This window comes from Fukomys damarensis, unplaced genomic scaffold (genome assembly GCF_012274545.1).
Source record: "Fukomys damarensis isolate Sample0158 unplaced genomic scaffold, DMR_v1.0_HiC HiC_scaffold_16, whole genome shotgun sequence".
Classification (NCBI taxonomy): domain Eukaryota; kingdom Metazoa; phylum Chordata; class Mammalia; order Rodentia; family Bathyergidae; genus Fukomys; species Fukomys damarensis.
In genome coordinates, this window is record NW_022900928.1 from 106,926,145 (window position 1) to 106,940,930 (window position 14,786).

The following is a 14,786-nucleotide window of genomic DNA, read 5'->3' on the forward strand; positions in this document are numbered from 1 at the left end:
TTTTACTTTTTCACCTTCTCTTTTTAGTTTCTTGCCTTGCCTATTTGATTTGCTCTGTTGGGCCTGATGTTGTTGTTGCCTTCAATGTCTTTTTCTAGTATCTTGTTTAGAATTGCTTGTAGTGCTGGTTTGATAGTCATGTAGTTTCTCAGATGTTCTTTGTCGTGGAAGTGTCTTATTTCCCGATCCATTTTGAAAGAGAGTTTTGCAGGATACATCAGTCTAGGTTGGAGGTTGTTCTCTTTTAGTACTTTAAATATCTCATTCCAGGCTCTCCTTGCCCCAAGGGTTTGTGTTGAAAAGTCTGCTGTGATTCTGATGGCTTTCCTTTGCATGTGATTTGTTTCTTTTCTCTTACTCCTTGTAGTATTTTGTTCTTCTGTTGGGTTTCTGGAATCTTGATTATTATATGTCTAGGTGTAGATATTTTTTATTGTACCTAGTTGGGGTCCTGTATGCCTCAGTTATCTGAATGTCAAATTCTTCCCCTCTGTTTGGGAAGTTTTCTGTCATTAATTCTGTGAACAGCTTTTTTAAGTCATTTGTATTTTCTCCTCTTACTGCATGTATTCCTATCAGTCTTATGTTATTCTTCTTTGCATCATGTAGGAGTTGTTGGATCAGGTTCTCATGATCCCCTACTGTTTTTAAGAGACCTCTCTTTTCACGGTCATTGACTGCAATCTTATCTTCTGTAACTGAGAGTCTATCTTTGCATTCTTGTATTCTGTTGTGTACACTTTCAATGGAGTGTTTCCTGGATATCTGTTTGAATCTGTTTTATGGGTTCCATTTCTTTCCTATGTTGGGCGTTTATTGTTTCCATTTCTTTCTTATGCTGGGCCTTCATGGCTTCTATCGTGGTCCTGAGCTCATCTAGTTTTTTGTCAGTTTCTGTTCTAGAGTCTTGAATCATGAATTTCATCTTGCTCACCATCTCTATGGTTATTTGGGAAATTATTTCTGTTTTGAATTTTTCTAGAGCCCGATTGATCTATTTTGTTACTTCCTGTGCTTTGAGTTCAGGGTGTCCTGGTGGTTCACTATCAGCCTTTTCATCCTCATTTGCCCTATTGTTTGCCATTGGTGAACTGGAAGATTGTCTTTGTGTTTTGCTTAAGTGTTTTCTCATTTTTATTTTTGTTGTTGGACAGTCCTTGGTTTAATCTCTGGGTTAGCACCCAAATCTTCCTGATATAGTTGCGCCCTAGCTTCTGGGTCTCTTAACGACCCACAGACATTCTCATCTTCATAACATCAGAGAAAACAGCTCATCAAATCAACCACAATGCTTTATCCCAACTGATACAATCAGCAACACATTAAGATTGAGTACAACTTGGAAACTGACCACCCCCGGTGGTCACTGGTTTATCACCCTTAAATCATTTGAGTTAAATTGAAATCAAGAAGCAGTCCAAAACATGTCTGCAGTGAACAAAATTTCAATATAGTGTATTTACCATTTAATGGCTCAGACAGAGCAAGGATGCAAGACCCCTGATCTCAGTTAGCTGATTGCTGAACCCCATGACACAGACTGACCTCATGCTTTAAGGCCCAGATTGAGTTCCCCAACCTTCTGAATGGTTGAACTCCACACCGTTGTACTACAGGTTTCCCACACCCTTTCTTTAAAGATGTTCAGAGTTGGGAACTCAGAAAAATACCCTTGATGACCAACTCTGCCTCTGCAGAGTGGGTCCAAAGACTGGCACAGTCAGGAGATCTGAGAGTGTGTGTGGGGAGGTGTAAGGGGAGTTTTGGGGGTTCAGGGCACCCACGTGGCTACCTTCCTGGCGCTGGAATGATGGTGGCTGGGACGGGAGAAGGCGAGGCTCTCCTTCCTGCGGTGGATTGGGGCCCAGGGTACCTCCCGGCACTGGAGAGATGGCGGCTGGGGCAGGAGAAGGCGTGGTTCTCCCAATAAACTTAATCAGTGAAAAAATTAGCATATTATAAACTTTCTCTGATGTCATTAAAATTTATATATAATTATTTTTCTTCCCTTTTAAAAATTTTTTCTTCCTTTTAAAAACCTTTCTTCCATCTGGGCATGGTGGTGCGCATGCCTGTAATCCCAGACTCAGGAGGCTGAGGCAGGAGGATCACTGTGAGTTCGAGACCAGCCTGGGCTACATAGTGAGTTCCAGGTTAGTCTCAACTACATAATGAGACCCTGTCTCAAAAACAAAACAAAACAAAACAAAACAAAACAACCTTTCTTCCTTTCCATTCTCTTCTTTTAAATATGTAAGCTATTTTAAAGATTCATTAAGATATTCCTCCTTTCCCATATTAAATCTCATTGAGGAGACTCCTGCTTTGGAAAAGACCGCATTATAGGGTATGGATCTTCCTTCTGGCCCATGAACAGATACAGTGCTCTAGAAGGCCATGGTAGGCAGAGCACAAGCCCAGGAGCAGAGGACAGAAGCTTGCTCAGGAGGAAGCTCTGAGGATCTGAATGTCTTCTTTCAGATTTCACCCATGTACTGGACAGCACATGGTGTTGAGAAAACCAATCAGATTTGGGGAAAAGCTACCCAAAATAACTTTAAGGAAATGTCATTGAATTCACATGAGGCTTGGAAGAGTCCATAATTCACCACACAGATAGGCCTCATATTATGGATGCTCTATAGTGTGTTCAGAAGGCTAAAAATGGAATCAATTAGTTTGATGTTAAATTTCATAGAACAAATGTAAAAGTAGTCCTTAAAAGGTCATTTTCCAAGCAACTTTTATTTGAGAACCAAGGTTAAGAATATTCGTAGAACTTTCTGTCCCCTTCTGTCTCCTTTAGATAGAAGCTATTCCTCTCTCAAATTCTTCCTACTCTTAAAAAAAAGAATATTTTTAGAAATACAGAAAAAAAATCCAGCACTCAAAAAGGTAAAGTTAATGATGTCTGAGATCCAATATAAATATAACATATATGCAAAGAAGCAGGAAAATATCAGGGATAATGAAAAAAATCAACCAATAGAAACAGGCTCAGAAATTATAAAAATAGAATTTGTAGACAAGCACATTGAAACATATCATAATTATACTTCTTATGTCCAAGAAGTTTGATTAGAGCATGAATTTGTTAAGCACAAACAGGAAAGATATTTTTAAAAAGCAAGTAAAACTTCTAGAGAACATGAAAAATGAAAAATACAGTGACTGAAATAAAAATACATGAAATGAACAACCAATTTAGTCACTGCAGGAAGATTAGTGTACTTAAAGAAATAGCAATAGAAAGTATTCAAGGTGAAATAAAGACATTGAAGAAAGTGAACACAGTCTCAGTGAACTTGGAACAAAGTAAAACAGCCAAATACTTCTGAACTGGCAGTTCTGAAAGAAGGCAGGTATGAGAAATATTTAATGAAATACCAGCCAAACTTTCCAAATTTTGATAAAAACTATAAAACAGAGATCCAAGAACCTTGAAAAATTCCAAACACAGAAACAAAAGATAACTACACTAAGTCAAATCACAATCAAATTGCTTGAAAAAGCAAAAATAAAACCAACCAACAATCAAACAAATAAAAAGCACATAAAAGCAGCCTGAGGAAAAAAGATACATAGGAATAATAGTAAAGAATTATCATAGACTTCTCCTTGGAAAAAAGCACTTGCTAAAAGTACTTACAGAAAAAATATTCCCATCAACCTAGCATTCTATGACCACTAAACCCAGATTTCATTAAAAAAGTGAATTGTATATACATTATCAGTGATACACAATTCCACTCAAGAGAAACAAAAATATAGTCACACAAAACTTTACACAAATGTTCATAGCAGCATTTTTCATAATTAAAAGGTGATTCCAGGTACAGTGGCATGTGTTTGTAGTTCCAGCTATTTGGAAGGCTGAGGCAGGAGGATCACTTTGGCCCAGAGTTAAGGCCAATCTGGGCAATGTGGGGGCTTGTATGTATGAAAAAGAAAAAAGCGTAACAATCTAAATGTTTATCAGTTGATGAATGGATAAGTAAAATACTGTGTATATTATGTACCAGTACAATGCAATCTTAATTGATGATCAAAAGAAATGAGGCACTAGTACATGCTACATCATGCAGGAATCGTACAATATGCTAAATGAAAGAAGACTGTGAACCAAGACCTGTCATGTGAAAGTACAGGATCCCAGTAATGAATGTAACTGTATTGTAGACCTAGATTGTACCAATAAACTCAATAAAAAGAAAAGAAAAAAAAAAAAAGAAAGAAGACTATGGAGTGGGCCAGGGATTTAGCTCAGTGGTACTGTGCCTGCCTTGCAAGCATAAGGTCCTGAGTTCAATCCCTGGTACCTCGAAAAAAAGAAAAGAAAAGAAAAGACTGGAAAAGAATTACATGTTTTGTGATTCCACTTACATGAAATATCCAGAATAAGCAAGCCTATAATGACAGAAAGTCTACTAATAGTTGCTGGGTGCTGAGAGTGGAGCATTAGGGACAGTTAAATGGTGTTGTTTTCTTTCTTTTACAGAGAGCAGAAATGTGGCAATTGATGCAAACCCCTGTGAATATACTAAAACATTGAAACATACATTTTAAAAGAGTGCATTCTATGGGATTGGAACTGCATTTTAATAAAGCTACTTAAAAGGATGATAAAATAAAGATGAAATACTTTTTCAGATATTAAAAGCTGAAATCATCAGGAGACATTTTTAAGCAGAAGAAAAATAACATCCAATGATACTTATACAAAGCAATGAAAAGCACCAGGAATGGCAAATATGTGTGAAAAAGTAAATATCCTCTTTTTTAATTAAAAAAATTTCTATATAGCCAGGTATGGCAGTGCATACCTATAATCCTAGCTCTCTGGAAGCTGAGGCAGGAGGATCACCATCAGTTTGAGGACAGCCTGGATTACATAGTGAAACCTTGTCTCCAAAATGAAACAAAAGAAGACAAAATACTTTAAAAGATTATTGATTGTTTAAAGAAAAAGAAATAATGTATGATGAATTTTATATAGAGAAGCAAGATATATAACACTAAAAGCAGGAGGACAAGGATGGGGGAAATGGGAGTGTGCTGTTGTAGGGTTTCACTTGTAAAAATACAGTGGTATAATAATACTTATGGACTGTGGTAAATTAAAGATGTATAATTTAAACCCAAAAGCAAACAATGAGGAAAACATAAAAGGACTTATAGCTACTAAACCCATCAGAGACATAAAACAGCATTACACTTAATTAAAAGAGGAAAGTAAAAGAGAGAGAAAGGGACAAAGAATAGATGGAACCTCTTGAAAAAAATCCCCAGATGGTAGATGTAAACACAATAATATCAATAATGACATTAAATGTAAGTGTTCTGAACTCAGTGAAAAGCAGACAGATTGGATTAAAAAGAAGCAAGGCTCAACTGTGTGTTGTGTTATGGCTTGTATCTAGATGTCCCCCCAAAGCCTTATGTGCTCCTAGGTGGGGCTTTTCAGAGGTGGCTGGATCTAGGGTGTGTGAATATGGATTAAGGGTGTGTCCTTAGGGAGTGGGTGCTCCTGTAGCTTCTTTGCAGACTCCGGAACCCTCCAGTTTTCCTGATTCTTCAGCCGGTTCTGTGATGAAGAACTTGTCTTCTGCAGGAACTTCAGAAGTGAGTGAAGAAGCCCAAAATCTTCATAAGGTACACAGGAGAATGAAATAACAAGAAATTAGTTAAATAGAAAAGAGGCAAATAGCAGAGAAAAAAAAATCAGTGGACTCAAAAGTTGGTTCCCCAAGAATACTGATAAAATAAATAAACCTCTAATAAGGCTGATTGGGAACAAAAATAAATAAAAAATACCCATAAATTATCAAAAGCATGCATGAGAAATGACATCACTGACTCTGCAGACAATAGACACATTATAAAAGAATACTGTAATCAACTTTATGACAATAAATTCACCTTGGATGAAATGGATTTTTTGAATGATCCAAACTATCCACACTTACTTCACAAAAAGCAAAAATAATAGATAACAGGATAATAAGTCTTTATTATAATTTAAAGCCTTTGTATAAAGAAAACTGCAGGCTCAGATGCTTCACTGGTCAAGGATTTAAGGAAGAAATGGTACCAATTCTTCATGAATTTTTCCAGAATATTGAAGAGGAGGGAATGATTCACAATTTGTCTTGAGACCAAAATTACTGTCACTTTGAAATCAAAGATACTACAAGAAAACTACAGACCAGTATACCTCAGGAATATGGATGCAAACATTCTTAAAATTTTAGTAAATTGAATCCAATAACATGAAAGGATAACATATCATGAGTCATAACCCCAGCCTGTTAGTGATACATTTAGCAAAAGATGTGCTAGGTTTCTTTACTGAAAATTATTTTAAAAATACTGAGAGAACCATATGGAGAGATGTTCCATATTCCTGAATTAACAGATTATTGTTAAGATACCAGTTCTCTCCAAATTGCAATCCCATTGAGAAAATCAGAATCCCAATGAATTTTGAACAAATTGATAATCTCATTTTCAAATTTACATGGCAATATAAAGTACTTGGATTAGAGAAAAAGAAAGTAGGAGGCTGATTTCAATAATTACAAAGATACAATGATTAAAGCTGTAGTATTAGTAGTTAGAAACAATGGAGCTGAAGGAGTCACTCTTTTCCACCCATTTAATTCTGAACAGCACCGTACAGTTATTCCTGATTCCATTGTCCTAAGAGGAGTAGAAAAGTAAAGCAACAAAACTCCAGATCTCTGTTGCTCTAGGAGATAGCACATGCATACTGGTTCTCCCAGCCTGACCTTCTGGTCACCTCTACCCTACTCCTACCTCATTATAGTTTCATAAATATGCACTACATGTCTCATATTAATCAAGATCAGAGTGAATTCTGAGATGAACATGAGTGTTGAGAGTACCAGGTCACATAGCACCCTGTTAATCATTCCTGTCATTGACACCTAGAGATTCAGGGTGAGGCACCTGAGAGGAGGTGCCTGGACTTAATTCCAAAAGCCTGGTTTTATCCATGTGCTATTACACATGCTCTATCCACATCCTGCCATGTGCTTTTCCTTTTCGGTTACCCCAGCAGCTTTCTTGGTCTGTACTGTATCTTTTGTTACCATGGACTTGCCCTGAACACAACTTCACGTGATCTTCAATAAATGTAGCTGCTTACTACCCACTACTGTGTATATACTTGGCAATTCTTTCCTTGTTGTGCCTTAGATCCTGGGTTATATGGACCAAGTCCACAATAATGCTGTTAGCATATATTCAGAAAATAAGAGTTCAGAAGTACACCCATACCTGAGTCGATGGATTGTCAACAAAGACTAAGGCAATTCATCAAGAGAAAGAAAGTCTGTCAACAAAGGATTCTGGGAAAATCAGATTGCAAGACAAAACAAAAAAATAAATGAAAACACTCAATTCATATCATACTTGAAAATACATTTGAAGTAAATCATAACCTTAAATGTAAGAACTAAAACTGTACAACTTTTAGAGGAAAACATAGAAGAATATCTCAGTGCTCTTGGTGTGGCAGAGTTTTAATAATGTACCATAAAAAGCAAGAAATGTAAAAGCAAAGTCAATTTCACCAAAATTAAATCACTTGTACTTCATAAGACAGTGTGGGAAAATGAAAAGGCAAGCCACAGATTGGGAAAACTTATTTTCAAAACATACCTGACAGAAGATTCCAGTACAAAAGAACTCAAGAAAGAGCCGTTTATGGTGGCGCACACCTGTAATCCCAGCCCTTGGGAGGCTGAGGCAGGAGGATTTCCATGAGCTCAAGGCCAGCCTGGGCTACATAGTGAGTTCAGGGCCAGCCTGAACTACAGAGGGAGACCCTGCCTCAAAACAAAAAAACAAAACAAAAACAACAACAAAAAAAAAAACCCTCAAGAATATAGTCAGGCATAGTGGCACACATTTATAATCCAGTAGTCTGGGAGGCTGAACAGGAAGATAGCCAGTTCAGACCCAGCCTGGGCAATCTAACAATTTGGTTATACCCTACCTCAAAATAGAAAATTTCAAAAAGAGCTAAGGGTATAACTCTTTGTGGAGGGCTTGGGTTTAATCCTGAGTACTGAAAAACAAAACAAAACAAAACAAACAAAGCTTCTCAATAATACAGTGACCAAAAACATTCTTTAAATGGGTCTTAAGGATGGTATATAAGTATATAGAAAGATACTCCTTTTTAGCCATTAGGGAAGTACAAATTAAAGCTATCTAATGCACAGTAGAATGGCTAAGATTACAAAGCCTGCAGAACTTGTGAAGTATTGGTAATGATTGTGGATTAACTGTCACTCTCCTATAATGCTGGCAGTTAAAATGTTACAACATACTTGTCTGCACATGCACCTAAGATACAACCCAAGCAGTCTCCTCTAATTATTGACCCAAGATAAAAGAAAACGTGATCACAGAAGAATGTGTATCTGAATGTTTATAGTATATAGCAGAATGGATAAATCTCAAAATAATTGTGTGGCATGAAAGAAGACTGCATATTTTGGGTTTCAATTTATATAAAATTCTAGAAAATATAAGCTCATCTATAGTGACAGCTGATGAGTAGTTGCCAAGGGATATAGAATTATTGTGTGGAAGGGCAGGAAAGAGATTACAAAAGGATCAAGGAGCTAGCATATGCTTGTAATTCAGCTACTTGGGAGGCTGAGGCAGGGGGATTGAAGGTTCTAGATCAGCCTGGCAACTTAGTGGACATTGTATGAAGAAAAGGGATGGGGGGAAAAGAAGAAAAAAAAGGGATGGGGGTGTAACTCAGAGGTAGAATGCTTGCTTGGCGTCAGCCAGACCTTGGATTCAATTGTCATTAGCAGGCCCAACACACACACACACACACACACACACACACACACACACACACACGCATGAAGCTTTTTAAGGTGAACGATATATTTGTTGGGTAAAAAGAGCTGAAAACCAGGACAAGACCAGGACCATAACAAGCCTTTATTATGGGGAGGGTCTGCCGGGCTGTCTCTGAACAAAGGAGAGAAAACAACATGGCAGAACAGGGAGCTTCTTTTATAGGAGCGGGGTGGGGTTGAGTGATGTAGTGGCTAGGGATTGGGGGAGCTGTGACATCACTAGGAGGGGCTGCGTCATCACTTGTTAGGGCCAGTTTAAGGCGAGGGAAGTCTAATGGTATTAATTATCTTGACTGTGTTGATGGTTTTATGGTTATACATGAGAATATACCTTGTGATGCATCTGAGAGATTCCAAGTTCTAGGGTATGGTGAGCAAAGAATTGCAAGTGTGTTCAATGGTAAAAGAAAAAGTAGCTACATTTGTTGAAGATAACAGGAAGGCATGCTCAGGGCAGTTCTATGCCAACAAAACAAAAAGGTGCATGAACAGAAAAGTGGTGTTGGGGGTTGGCAGGAAAATAAGTATACAGATAACTGGGGCTTTCTGATTTTAAAAGACATGTGACCCTCCCTGGGGGCCTCTCATTGGCTCTCTGTACAAGAGTGACAGGATGGTTGGCAGAGTGTGGCGCCACCCCCTCAGGGGCACTGCGGTATGAATGTTGCTCCCGAACTTACTCTGATTTGATCTCACACACGAGGTGCGTCATATGAATGAAACTTTAACCAGATTCAAGTGTGGAAAAGGTTAGTGAAAGTCGGGCCAAGAGATCTAACACATGTGCTCTGGCTTGGAGCTTTGGAAATCACCTGGGTACTTTTATTTGTGCTTCTCTTAGGACAGTGGTGGTGACCCTCTGGCATGATGTCACTGAATGCTCTATAAAGTTTACCATCACTACCTTAGGATGAAAGAAGCAGAATCGGCCCTGGGTGTTGCTTAAACTCAGATGGATGGAGGGGGAATGGCTACACTGCCCCAATGTGCTACCTGTACTGTGTGTGCTGAATTGTGCAGTTAAATATAAACATTTTAGTGTATCTCAATTATAGATAAATAAAGCTATGAAACAAAAGCCACAAGGCAGATCCAAACAAATTAGGCAGCGTGTAGAGGCAGGTTAAATGACGGTTTTGGCTGGAAATAGATTTTCCAGGGGGACTTAGATTATAGAAGCCAAGCCTTTCATTGTTGGAGTTCAGTAGAATTGCAGAGAAAGTGAAAGCAAACAAGAATAAGCTCTGTATTCTTTCACTGGAATTTGTGGTATTGGTTTGAATGTAAGGTTTTTATGTTATGTTCATACAGAAATATAGAGAGACTGGATGTGTATGTGTGTGTATATATGTCTATATCTATATCTACTATATCTATATCTATATATCTATATATATATGCATGTGTATCCTAACTCTGTCTACAGAAAGATCTCAGGAAGACTTGCACTCCAGTTATAAGAAGCACACCTAGAAATCAAGATATTGACTTCTTACTCTCACTTATTTCTAAAAGAAATCAGGGCTTCATGGAGAAATAGCTGGTAATAAGGTTGAGCCAGGCAAAGTACAAGATGAAACCAAATATCTGTTGAGCTGGACAGCAAAGAAATCCTAAACCAATGATGGATAGCACAAGTTCTCAAATGCTACAGATTGCCTGAATCTGGTAATTTAAGCATCAAATAAATAATGATAGTTACAGATGTAAACCACAGAGTAAAATGTGAGCATGTGATTCAACACTGAAAGAAGTAAAATAATAAATGGGTAAATAAGAGGGAAGACAAGAGAAGTCTTGTTTACTGTAGAATGCTAACTAAGAAATACAGAAGTATTACAGATATAAAAAACAATTCCATTTGGCAATAGTCATGGTAATAATTAATTTTAAGGGATGCCCAAACTAGTGGGAAAAAGTGGGGTGAAGAATGAGATTTTCAGACTCAAATTATTTTTCTGCAAAATATTTATTGATTAAAACAGAGGAAGCATGACCGCAGTTTTAGTATTCTGGCATACAATGTCTTTTTTTTTTTTTGTACCAGGGATTGAACTTGGGTCCTTGCGCTTGCAAGGCAGGCCACCAAACCATTGAGCTAAATCCCCAGCCCTATTTTTTTTTTTTTTTTTTTTTTTTTTCCTTTTTGGTACCGGGGATTGAACTTGGGTCTTTGCGCTTGCAAGGCAGGCAGCGGAACCACTGAGCTAAATCCCCAGCCCCATACAATACCTTAACCAAGTGGAGTTAGCATTTACAGTAATGAATCTGCCTCTCTTTCTCTCCCTCATTTTTCTGGAAGCAGATACTTTTTATTAGCTGACCAAATAATAAAAACATCACGGTAGATTCCTTAGTTCATTCTTTTAATAAGCCTGTTGATCTGGTCTTCCCTATTTCCAGCATCTCCACCTTCCACAAAATGGGTGGTCCTTTTCTTCCGTCCACCTCGTGGAGAAGATAATCTGAAGGGCCACAGGAAGTTATTTGCCTCTTTGAAGCATTTTCCAACAGTATAGATCTCATGAATGACATCTTCCATGCAAATAATGCCGTATTTACCGAGAGATCGAGCAACCAGTCCATTATCAGTCAAGGCAATTCACTTCTTACTGATTTTGCCATAGCCACGCTTGTATATTAGTTCATTAACGGACTTCAGATTTGGGTACCTCATGCAGTATATGGTTCTACAATTCTCAGCATGTCAATTGAAGCCTTGTTAAGCTTAACAAAGGTACCATTGAAGATTTGACGGAGGTGAAGAAGCTGCAACACCTTGCGGACCTTTGGGCTCACACCGTTGATACCCCCTGATCTGGAGGACAAATGCCAATTTGGGTTCTTCAGGTACATAGCAGTTGCCAGCTTTTCCTGCCATCTGAGCCATTCAAATCTCAGTTCTGTGCATCCATCTGTACTCCTTATGATAGTGCCTGGCTTTTTCATAGATGAGCTTCCTCCTTGCCTTTGGAAGCGTTTTTTGGGCAAACTTCTTTCTCAGGTGCTTTACCTTCATCTTTGCAAAACGTCTTCGCTTTTTCTTAAGAGTTTCTGGCACAGCTGGAACCTTCTTTTTCATCTCTTCGATAGTCTCCATGGTTCCAGCTGGAAAAGAGGCCTCTCTTTCTCATTTTTAAAAACATGGTGCTGGGGATTGAGCCCAGGGCCTTGCTTATGCTAGGTAAATGCTCCACACTTGATCTAGCTTCCCAGCCTTTGGAGTACAAACTTCTGCACATGCGAGATGGAGCTCCCTTTCCCTACTGATTTAGTCACTTTATTTGCTGAGACACAATACCCTGATACCCACAACTTAAAGAAGGAGAGGTTTATTTTGGATTGTGTGTTTAAATGCAGGATCCAAGGCAGAATCAGCATGGTAGAAGGTCCAGGCACAGAGAGGAGCTGCTCAGGAGCAAAAGAGGACCAGGAGAGAGAAAAGAGGACCAGGAGGGAGAAACGTCCTTCTGGGTCACGCTCCCAGCGATCCACTTTCAACCAGGCCCCACCTCCAAACAGCAAGTCAGCTATAGGAGGTGCCTGCATGATCCCACCACCTTCCAAAAGCTGACTGCCTGTGAATACATGAGTTTTGGAGGAAATTCCATATCTAAACCGGGGATTTAGCTAGTGGTTCTGGCACCTGCCTTGCGAGTGCAAGGACCCTAGTTTGATCCCCAGTACAATAATAATAATAATAATAATAATAATAATAATAATAATAATAATAATAAAATAATCAGGGGGCTGGGATTTGGCTCAGTGGTGCCGCCACCTACCTTGCAAGCTCAAGGTCCTGAGTTCAATCCCTGGTTCCAAACAAAACAAAACAAAAAAAATCATACTCACCAAAACTGGTTCAGAGATTAAGACAAATGATGCCACACACACCAAGAAGGTAGATGAGATTTATTATTCACATATTTCTGCTTTCCTAGGAGAGCAGGGCAGGGGTCCACTGGGTCTGAAAAGGGCTGAGAAAGTGAGGGTAGTGATGGGCTTTGGGTTTTTATCATGGTTCATGAGGTGGAGCTGGACTAGATATTCCTTGGTATGGGCCAGGACTCATGTGATTTGAATTTTCCACGTGTACCACAGAAGGAACACATGGGCTTTCTTATCAGCTGCTATATGTGGGGCAGCCAGGAAAGAGAGGGGTGTAGAGAGTGAGAACTGTCAGCTGTCAAATATCAAAACTGTTGTGTTCCTCCCAATAGTGTCAAAGAAAAACATACAACATGTATGATATTACAGCTAAAATATATATTACCTAGGTCTAATTAGGAGAAAATCTAACAAATGCATGGTGTAGACAAGTGTTAACCTCAGCAGGTCTGAGGCTGCTATCTTTATAAAGGCCTGATTACAAAGTTGACCATTGGTTGAGGACCTTGACACCTCTACATTGATAATTTCTCTAAGACTGAATGTCCTACAATCTTTTCTTTCCTTCCTTCCTCCCTCCCTCCTTTCTTTCTTTCGTTCTTTCTTTTTTTGAAGTAGGGTCTCACTATGTAGTTCAGGCAGCAGGCAGCACTGAACTCACTGTGTAGCCCAGGCTGGCCTCCTGCCCCAGCTTGAGTGCTGGGATTACCACTTGAGTGCCAGTTGTGCTACCCCACCTGGCTTAATGTCCTATCATCTTAAACAATTAATGTCATCAAAGTCAAAAAAGCTACAACAGTTGGGAACCATGTGAAATCTTGCACTGTATCCTTTGCTTAAAGGAGTATTTCTGTGCCAATTAACCAAACTTGAACAGTCTTTGTATGGCAGGTATATGAGGGTTCTTTGTGCCAATCCTCCTTGCAAATTTTTGGTAGGTTTATAGCTGTTTCAAAATAAAATATTTTTCCAAACCCTGAAAGCAGTTTTATTGCCTGTATAATATTCTCTTGCATGACAATCTGTCATATTTTCCTTAGCATAGTTGGTCTCAATCCTAGGTGCCCATGAGAATCACTTGGAGAATTTTAAAGAGTACATGTCTAGGTCCCACATCCAGAGATTTTTTTTTCTACACCCTAGACTTTTTTATATATTCTGGGGATTGATCCCAGGGCCTTCACACTCAGTCACATACCCACCCCTTTTAAAATTTTTTAGATCTTGAAATAGGCCTAGCTAAGTTGCTAAGCTGCCCAGGCTGGGCTTGAACTTGCAGTCCTCCTCCTTCTGCCTCCCAGAGTTCTGGGATTACAGCCATGTACCACCATGCTCAGCTCACCCTATAGATTTGATCCAGCTGTTCTGATATGAGGATTGGCCATCACTACTGTGGAAAATAGAACTTCCTGAGTGATTCTAACATGACCAGAAATGAAAACCATTAGGATTAAAGAAAATTTTAGTAGTAACTTTTCTCTTAATATTGATTATTTAGGTTGTTTCTAGCCATAGTATTTCAATAAAAATCTTTGTGCATAAGACTTTTTCCTTATTGTATGTTGTATTATGCTCTTAGCATCAATCTCAGAAATTAATGGGTATGAATTTTTCCCCACTAAGTTTATTGGTACATTTAAAACAAAAAGTACAGTTATATTTATCATTTGGATCTTGTACCTTTACATGATTTTTAAGGCTTCTATTACTATTTTTCCAAATTGTTTCAAAAGCAAATTTTCTAGTATCAGTTTTACTGAGAATACATTTGATATACAGGCTTTTAAGACATCTTCATTAATACAATAGATCAAAAGTTACATTCTTTTAATTTCCCATTTTTGTTGCCCATTAGTATTCCTTCTTCTGGGAACAATATTTATCAAGCAGGCAGACAGTTTATATAACTGCTTTGTCATATGTAAATGCAAAACTTTCTCCAGTTGTGATCTGCCTTTTAATTTCAGTCATTTTACTCTTCTAGAGAAAGGA

At 38.4% G+C, this 14,786-nt stretch overlaps 1 pseudogene; it reads right to left on the reverse strand.

Moving 5' to 3' along the window:
• Positions 1-11,259: 11,259 nt before the first annotated feature.
• On the reverse strand, positions 11,260-12,006 carry LOC104856614 (annotated as a pseudogene).
• Positions 12,007-14,786: the final 2,780 nt, after the last annotated feature.